Source organism: Crocodylus porosus, unplaced genomic scaffold (assembly GCF_001723895.1).
Source record: "Crocodylus porosus isolate Cpor-Errol unplaced genomic scaffold, CroPor_comp1, whole genome shotgun sequence".
In the NCBI taxonomy this organism is placed as follows: Eukaryota; Metazoa; Chordata; order Crocodylia; family Crocodylidae; genus Crocodylus; species Crocodylus porosus.
Genome location: NW_017728940.1, coordinates 293,924 through 302,371, shown reverse-complemented (window position 1 = coordinate 302,371; position 8,448 = coordinate 293,924).

The window sequence follows — 8,448 nt, the reverse complement described above, 5'->3', positions numbered from 1 at the left end:
CACACACACACACACACACACACACACACACACACACACACACACACACACACACACACACACACCATTTTTGCTTTGCGAAGCCAAGGTAAGATAGGCAAAACATGAAGCTATCACAGCCCAAGAGAGAAGTTTTGCAAAATCCAAGTTTAACCCTTGCCCGGCTCTGGCAGTTCCCTACGCTTCCCTGTGCTAACAAGGTTGTTCAGTCTGCGTGCAGACTAAATGACAACGGAGAGCTGATTTCAGGGTTGGATTTGGTGATTGCTCGCAGGCAATCACAGAGCAGGTGCATTTGACTTTAATAGTTTTATAAATTGAAATGACTTTTTTTTTAAGTATGTTTCATCAAAATCCATGGGAAGGGTGCATGGAAATAAGACGTAGGCTTCCCTCCTCTTGGGGAAATGCAGGCTGATCAAAGAAAGGGGAGGAGGGATTGCGTGGGAGTATCTTCCATCTTTTCCGGGTTTTGTGTTTGGACCTTGGCTCAACAGCAGTTGAGACCGGCTGGTCAGCTCTGTGCAGCGCATACTCATGCCTCTGCACCCACATCCACCCAGCCGCACCTCCCCCAGGTGCGGCCCCATCCTGGCACAGCTCGGGCGACGTGCCCTTTAGTTTTCCCTCTTAACAAATGATGCCTTCCCCTCCTGCAGGTCGCCAGCAACGTTCCCACAGCCTCATTTCATATTGGAGCTTTTTTCTGATTGCTGCTTAAAGGAAACAAAGCTGGCTGTGGCTGTTGGGCATGCAGGGGTGCCTGGTGCCACCCCCGGCACTCAGGGGGTGCTTCCACCTCCTGAGCTGGTTCCCAGGCCCAGCCTCTCCTATACGAGCGTGGGGAGTCGTTCCCCATCTCCAGGCCCCCACGCCCTTCTCCATGTGATGGAGATATCGATGCTTGCACAGCATGAGATCTCGGAAGGAAACACCATTGAACCAAACCAAGAGACGTTTTTGCAGTCGACAGTGAAGGGACCTGGGAGCACTCTCAGCCCCCACAGGCCACGGCAGCCGGAAGAGCGTGCACGCCGAGCCAGGCTGCGGGGGAAAACGAAGCGAGAGGAACCACCAGCTGCTCCCGGGCCCCCGGCACATGTCGCATCAAAGCCTGCAGCGAAGCCCGGAGCAGGCCCAGCTCCGCGCAGCCCAGGTCCTGGCCTCCTGGCTGCCCGGGGGAGGCCTGCAGTGAGAGCCAGGGGCTTTGCTTCTCCTCTGAGGGGTCTGATGCACTATCAATGACTCGATCTATGTAATTACATTCAAACCTGTGGGGATTTCATGCCTGATTGGCTCCAAATTAGAAATCTATTGGTTTTGCTGGATGCATAATCAATGGGATTAGCAAGAAGCGCACTTTGGGTTTGCTTTCTACCCAGCTACAGGGTTGGCAGTGGAGATGGAGAGGGGCCATGCTCCTCCGGGCCAAAGAGGGGAGGTGCTGAATTGGCGATGCCACCTGAACCCCGTCCTTATTGGGACACCTCTCCCCTTACACCACTCAACTTGGTCGGATGGCCATAGCCCTGCCCTCCGCGAGTGCAGTCAGTCCAGGTGTGACAGGGCACATTGCACCCAAAGTCCATGGCTTGTATGTATATTTGCATTACACAATCTCCTCCCCATCGGCAGATTCGCCCCCGGTCCAGGCACGGTCCAGCTCCTTTGTCAGAGAGGAATCAACAGTATCAGCTAATGGACCAGGCGGCCCCGGAGGAAGCCAAGTCGAACCAATATTTTCTCTCCTGGGAGATTCAAGGGCTGAACAACAATGGTTGCGAGCACTCAAAAGGGAACGCTCAGGCGTGGGATTTGTGCCCGCATCTGCCTCTCCCCTTGGACGCTGCGCAGAGGAAAATCAGCAGAGGGGGAAAGGGCCTTTTTTTTCAACTCGGTTTTTCATTTAAAAGATGCCGGAGCCGGCAGATTAGTGTCTCAACTATATAGGTTTCCTAAAGATAAGGCAGAGAAATTGATTTCAATTACTACAGTGGATAGAGAGGGCTGCTCACTTCTTCGAGAGGATTATTAACCCTCAAGAGCCAAGGAAGTACATAGCAGGGGAAGTGACTTTTCTTTTGCTAAACCTCCAGCCATTTCTCCAGGCGCTGCTGTGCTCTGCAATGTGTCCGCATGCTGGTGTACTTACGGGGCGCAATGCTTACGGGGCGCAAACCCCACAGGGGGCAGGCAGCCAAGATCCTGGCTGGAACTGGGTCCCTGGGGGCTTGCCAAGGTGACCTTCTAGCCCTGTTTGTCTGCCCAGGTCGGGTATTTTCTGGGGAAATTCTTGGAGGGTAGGTGAAAGCCCCCTGTAAAATGCAATATGTGGGCAAATCATTTATTAAAGTCTAAAGGCTCAATTTAATCTTCACCACATCATGTTTCCAAATACAGAGATTACCAAGATTACAGAGATTACAGAGATTACCATGGGACACATTCTTGGAACTGGCTGACTGGGAAATACTGGTTTTAGTTTATCAGACCAGAAGGTCCCAAGCACCGGCAGGCAGCATTTCCTACTTCTCCTTAATGACCAACATCATTAATGCCTGAAGTTAAGATGAGACAACTGTAATTGTTGAGGACGAAGGCTCGTGATATTTGCTTTGCTGATCAACTCCAGTACATAAATTATGGTAGAAACAAAACGCTTTAGCTACGCTGACAATTAAGTAACATCCTGATAAACATCCCCTTTTGTTTATTTAAATTAATATGCCTTTGTTTCCACAGAGTCATATCTCATAACAATGAGATTTACTGTCCCCAAAGCTCGGTTAATTAAACACAGTATCTACCAAAACAAGCTGTTTTATGCGAGCTGATAACAGGGTTTCCATTTCATAACGTGAACAATTGGGTTATGCAAATGCCAGGATTATAAGCCCCTGTGATCTGTTTCCATTGCCTTATTATCTGTTTCTGTCTGCAGATTCCAAATATAGACATCCCAATTAAAGCAGCTAAACACCATTAAAACCAACTAAGGATGCTTTTCGTCAGTGAAAAACTTACATAGTTTAATTAAAAATATGGTTTGCAACTGGCCTTCCTTGGCCTGGGCTCCACATCCACCAGCCCCTGTGCTTGAAACGATTCTCCCTCTAGTGATCCCTCATGGCTTCTGTTCTCTGATGCAGCTTTAAGCCTGTTGCAAGACCCTGCAAGGTCGGGCCCCTCCAGGCACCCTTTAGCACCTGCATACTGATAGAGCTGCTTCCTCAGATTTGATGCCATCAGAGCCATGGTGCAATTGCTAGAAAATCATGGTAGGATGTGGTAGACCTGATCCCAAATGACTGCATGGAAAATGAGCCGTTTGCACCTGTTGCTGGAGCAGTTCCAGCTATGAAGAGGGCATCCTTCTAGACCGCTTTGGTCACATCTGCATGGCAGCTGGACAGAAAGCCAAGCGATGTGCAAGGCCCTTCTTTCCCCAAAACGGTGACTGAAAGTTTCTTAGTCAGCAGAGCAGATGAAATAATAAAAAAACGGTTCCTTTTAATAGCCTCCCTTGGAGATGAGGCATATCAGAGGCAGTCTGAACACTCTCATAATGAAAGTGGCGGCTGCTTCTCAAATCCCAATCCTCCCCTGGAGGACATAACAGATCACCCTAGCTAGATTCAAAGCTTTGCACTGCTTCCAAAGTGCAGTAATTTAACTTTATATCATCCATATTCGCAGCAGCCGTCAGTCACTGCGACAACAATATTAACACTCTTGATATCTTTGTTGTGAGCTACAGAGAATGTAATATTCTTGGGCAAGAGGCAGCAATTGCATGGGCAGAGGCTTACAACCCAAGCGGCTCTTTATTGAAGGGGGTGAGGTTCAAACAGAATTTTAAACATACAAGAAGAGACTGACTTTGGGGTATAAAGTGACTTGAATTAACTTTAGGCTGACAAGGGGAAGTAGAAAGCACCACCGGAATAAATGTAAGTGGGAGACAGAGAGATTAAAAGGACACATTTTGAAATCTCATAAAAATGCAAACTCATTTTTTCCCCCTCAAAGTGCTGAATGTGTAATGACAGATTTACATTTCTTTAAAGCACGTTGGGGGAGGGGACCAAGTGAAAAGGGATTTGTTATCCTTCGGGCTTTTGATTCCTCTTACATTTAAACCAGTTACACAGGAATATGGAGGGTCACTGGCAATCTGTCTTGCTGAGAAATAAAATGGGATGGGAGTGTTGGGAGGAAATTCAGTCTGGTGGTTTTCCCAGCATAAGATTTTAATTTCTTTTTTTTTTTTCCCCCATCCAGTTCCTTTTTGGGGAGAGGAAAAAGATCCACCCCTCCCCCACTCCAATCTCATATTCTTTTTAATTAAGTGTTTTCAATTTCCCTCCTTCCTTCCCACCAAAAGAGACCCCTGAATTAAGATAAGGCATTGATCGTCCACAATGGGAGGATGAATCCTAGTTAATTAGTTCATTACTTCTTATTGCACAACAAGATTGATGATTTATTAGGCTACAGTTAATTAGAGTTTATTCCTTTGGGGAAAAAAAACCCAAACCCCAACCCTAACTTCACAAATGCGGTGGGGAGGGCTTGCTCCTGCTCCGTGAAGCAGAAGTGACTCCATGCCGTCACCAGGGTTGTGCCAACGTGAGCTGAGCACTGTGTGATCTCAGCCCCGGGCCTGTTGTGCGGCGCAGAGGAAAAATTTCACTGCCAGAGCTGGAAAAGCGGACGCCCCGCAGACAGCTCCCACCCCAGGGTGGAGGCCCATGCCCGCCTGTCTCTGATGACAAGGGGCCTTGATGGCGCATTGGCCTTGCTCACAGCTTCTGCACCAGGGTGAATTTCTCTTGTAGGGTTTTAAAGCCTGGATCCGCATCCCTAAAGGGCTGGATTGGCCTTGTCTGCTTCATTTCCCCCAAGTGCTCAAAAGCAGAACCCACCTGGAAATCCTCCCTTCAGCTGATTCGTCTTCTCAGACGAGCGGCACGGGACTGAAAACCCAACCGCAGAGACGGGCCGAGAGGACTCGCATCTTCTTCCTTCAGCAGAACCTCCCTGTGGGAGCCACGGCCGCCTTCTTCAGCCGCTCTCCTGCCCAGACCCACCCTTTCAAGAGCTGCGGGGTGCTTTTCTTACTCACACAGCCTCCAAACCTTACCCAGCCTCTCCTGAGACCCTGATAAGGTACCTGAAGTTGGGCATCCCAAATAGGATGTTTTGGGGAGTCTAGGGCCAACTTTTGTGGTGCTCCCTGTTCTTTCCCACGCCCCTGGAAAAGCTCCATCTCATGCTATGACCCATGTGGGACTGAGGTTGGAAGCTCCTGCACGAGGGGATTTGGCATTTTCCGCAACATGCCCAACAGGCTTCAGTCCTTACATCCAGCTACGGAGACAATGGAGCCAAGCACAGCAATGCAGAGGGGTGCCTGGCTGCATCTGCAGCACTGTCTGTCACTTCTACCACCCCCAGAGAGGGGGAGACCTGTCTTAACCACTGCTGAAGTTGTTTCATTAGGTCTGATGAACTGCATTCGAGACCAATGCATCCTCAGATTGGGGGTGCCTCCGTTTTTTAGGGTGACCAAAATTAGAAATCACTTAAAGGTGGAGTTCAATGAGCAGGGCTGTGGAGTCACATAGTCTGCAGCGGGGTGGATGCAGGAGACTTCACCTCTGACTCGAGGTGCAGAAAACACAAGAAGCCACAACAGGGCTCTGCTTTCTGCATAGCGACGGCTGTGAACATGGGTAACAGAGCGATGGCACGGTGCACTCCTCTCCTGTCCACATGTGCTCGCACACACTTGGAAAGGAAACAAGGACTCCCACCATTTGGGGCTCTACTTCTGACACGTTCATCAGCTACTACTAGAAATGTAATGAATCCTCCTTCAAAATACTTCACCTCCCCTTTCCCCCTCACTCCAAGCAAACACGGTGATGTTTGTTGCTGATAGAAATGAGCTGCAGAAATCACATCATGCTACAGGCATATTTCTGCCCTTGGTACCATTGTATGACTGAGGTTAAATAAGCCCCAGCGCTGTTCTATATGGCTCAATTTCGGCTTCTCTGATAACGAACTGTGATCTGAGTTACAGCATACAAAGTAGCATGAAGCTACAGTGAAAGGGAACTTCATAAAGGGCTGCATCACCTAACTGCACTTCCAGGAAAGCATCCTTCTGCTCCTAAACTCCTGCTGTCACTATCAAATGGGAGAGATTAAAATCAAGCCATAAAGCATGCTGTAAATAGGAATGGAAATGGGCTACAATATCTGCAGGAGCAGGGAAAGCTCTGAATTAGTTTGCAGCATTAAGAAGTTCTTCATTTTATGCTTTTTTTTCCTTTACTTTTCTTCTTGCCAGAGACGAGTCTTGCAGGAAGAGGGGCTGCATTTGGCTGGATCAGCAGAGGTCATGGCAAATCCTATCAATCTCAAGCTTGCCCTGCTGCCTTTCCCTACAAAAAAGCGTGGCCTAGCAGACAGGATGCTGGACCAAGATTCATTTGCTCTGGGTCCCGTGCCTGGTTGTGGCACTAGCCAGCTATGACCATCAAGAAGTCACTTCCCCTCCATTTTCATTCTCCGTCTTGCCTGGCCGACCTCACTCAGTTGTAAGGGCCGGGTGCAGCATATGCTCGTGCAGCACCTTGCACAGCAGGGCTCCTGGGCTGCAGATAAGTGAAGGCAGAGATGGAAAGGTTGCACCCGCTGGCGGCAGTCTTACACCAGAGATGGGCCAAGGATGCAGAGCTAATCCACACATCTGGGTGCCTATATCCTGGGGCCTGGGGCACATTTCTAGTCTGGGCAGCCAGCAGCTCTCTCTGTTCACCAAGCACCTTGTGGAGAAGGAGGATGGAAGAGGGACAATTTGCAATAGGGACCACACGAGGCCTCCTATAACACGACTGGCTTGCACTCGGCGCTGCCTCAGGACGACGTTCCCAGCACCTGGCTTTTGAAGCCACCAAGCAGCAGGACCTACAAGGGTACAGCCCTTGCGCCAGGCCTCTGCAGAGACATGCAGCCCACCACCCCAGCCCCAGCCCCAGGGCCAGAGGGCAAAAGACCTGGGGGTTTGCTCACGAGAGCAGCGCGCCGACCGCCGGCGACTTCGTCAGACCCGTCCCCGGGCCTCTCTGCTCCTTCGGAGGGAAACCTGCCAGCGGAGGGGACTGACCTCCCTGGGGCCTGTGACAGCCGGCTGCCTGATGAGTAATGGGGACGCTGGCTTGGAGGTGGGCTCATTCATCACACGGGAGCAGGGTGATCAGCGGCGGGAAGGCGCCTGCCCTTCTCCCGGCAGCCGCCGACCCCACAATTGACTGAAGAGCCGCAGTGGCCCAAGCTGCGGGAGCCACCGCCCCGTTGCACAGGGACACAAACAGCCCAGGAGGGGCCCAGGGTCGTGCCAGGGTTAGCCACATGCCAGCTGGGTGCTCCCAGCTCTCGCATAGAGGCTTGGGAAGCCAGCGTTAGCAGGAGCCAGGGGAGATGCAGAAACGCAGCGCCTGGGCCCCGGGCGAGCGGGTGGGCTCCTCTGCTTTCCAGCAGGAGTGGCAGGGCTGTCCTCTGCTGCGGCCTCTCCTGCCAGCTTGCGTCTGGATTTTATTCAGGATGTTCCTGCAACGGGAGGGATTGCCTGCATTGCTTCCATAGATTATGGAGTCGGAAGGGACCCAGTGGATTGTCGTGTCCGACCCCAGCAGGAAAGAAGACCGAGGTCAGACGACCCCAGCCAGGTGACTATCAAGCCTCCTCTGGAAGACCTCCGAGTTAGGTGATGGCACCACCTCTCTTGGACGCCCGTTCCAGACTCTGGCCACCCTTATTGTAAAAAATGTCTTCCTAATGTCTAACCTAAATCTAGTTTGCACCCATTATTCCTAGTTACCCCCGGGGCGCTCTGGTAAACAGCGCATCCCCCATTCCCTGCTGTCCTCCCCTGCCACGGCTGCACCACGACCACTTGCTGAGGACCGCCACAGACAAGCACGTGGGTCTGGCCCAGCATGCGGACGCAGGCCAGCTGTCATGTGCCGGCTCTGCGCACTTAACCGTGGCAGCAGGATGCACCCGGCGGGAGGAGGTCGTGGCCGCCTGAGGCCGGGTTAGAAGTACACTGGCCCTTCGCCCTCTCAGCCGTGCCGGGACCCGCAGGGCGCATCCTCTTTGAGGCAGACTCACGGCTCCTGGGAGACAAGTAGCTATCGAGGCTGAGCTCTGCTGCCAGACTCTGATCCCAGTTCAGGGGAACTCCTCCACAGTCGATGAGGGTCAGGCTGAGTTGACCTCGCCACTTGCTTCTCCGCACCACGTTGCTGTAATGTCATGGAGTAGCACCTTCTAGCACCCGGCTCCTGGAGCCCAGGGAATAAATGCCCTTCCCATGCCGTGACCTAGTCCTGGACCTTGCATTGCGCTTCTGCACCAGGGTGGTTTGCAGCATGG